General features: G+C 39.0%; 1 protein-coding gene across 1 annotated transcript in view; it reads right to left on the reverse strand.

Moving 5' to 3' along the window:
• plpp2b (phospholipid phosphatase 2b) overlaps nucleotides 1–816 on the reverse strand; it is a gene marked incomplete in the record, with an annotated part of 18312 nt that overhangs the window by 1423 nt on the left and 16073 nt on the right. The window contains 1 exon segment of the mRNA XM_035653348.1: nucleotides 1–816.

Raw genomic sequence — 816 nt, forward strand, 5'->3', positions numbered from 1 at the left:
ACAAATCGGACTCTTATCTGGACACACTTCGGCAGTGATACAACATGAGTTTAACTGTTTAACACTTTGCCAGTGATGATAATTGCTGGGTGTTGAATCACTGGTACTAGTGTGAATCAGAGTTGATCAATGTAGTGTGAGTCACCAGGCAAGACAAACCTGTATAGTCACTTTTAAAAACATTATATTGTTTGTCAGAGTAGATACCCAGACCTGTTTGTGCGGCAGTTACAAGAGCTGGCAGAAACGTGTTTTTCAGATCCTGGGATTACCCCTGAATGTTGCTTTGGCATGCTGATTAAGTCTCAAAGTTTCAAAGCAGCTTTTTGGTGGCCTGCAGCTGATGCTTTTAGTTTGTGAGCCTTTCTTCCAACAGGATAACATGATATATGGAGAAATTTTGCTCCTCTACTGTGTCCTGGCTGCCTTTACAATAATCTGTTATGATTTGCAAAACTCCTCTAGTGTGTAGCTAGTTTAAGGTGCACTAAGTGAAGCTAATCAATCAATAAACTGTGCCTTTTCCATACACCTATAAACATTCTTACATTTCTCTCATCACTGCTAACACACTTGGTCCTCTACATACAGAAAATCTAAAACATACGAAAAATGTTAAAGCTCCATTAAGCGATATATTTGACATCAAAATAATTTCTGGTGATAAAAGAGTTGCTAGTACTGTCAATCCCACTGCGAATCAACATTATCCCATCTCAGATCTCTGCAGTTTTCAGGCACTTTCAGGCTGTTCCACTTAATCAATCCATATGGCTAAAACCCAACCACTCTCACTGATCCATTACATAAAAACTG

This window comes from Morone saxatilis, unplaced genomic scaffold (assembly GCF_004916995.1).
Source record: "Morone saxatilis isolate NCDOM2014 unplaced genomic scaffold, NCSU_SB_2.0 Contig12, whole genome shotgun sequence".
NCBI classification, from domain to species: Eukaryota; Metazoa; Chordata; class Actinopteri; family Moronidae; genus Morone; species Morone saxatilis.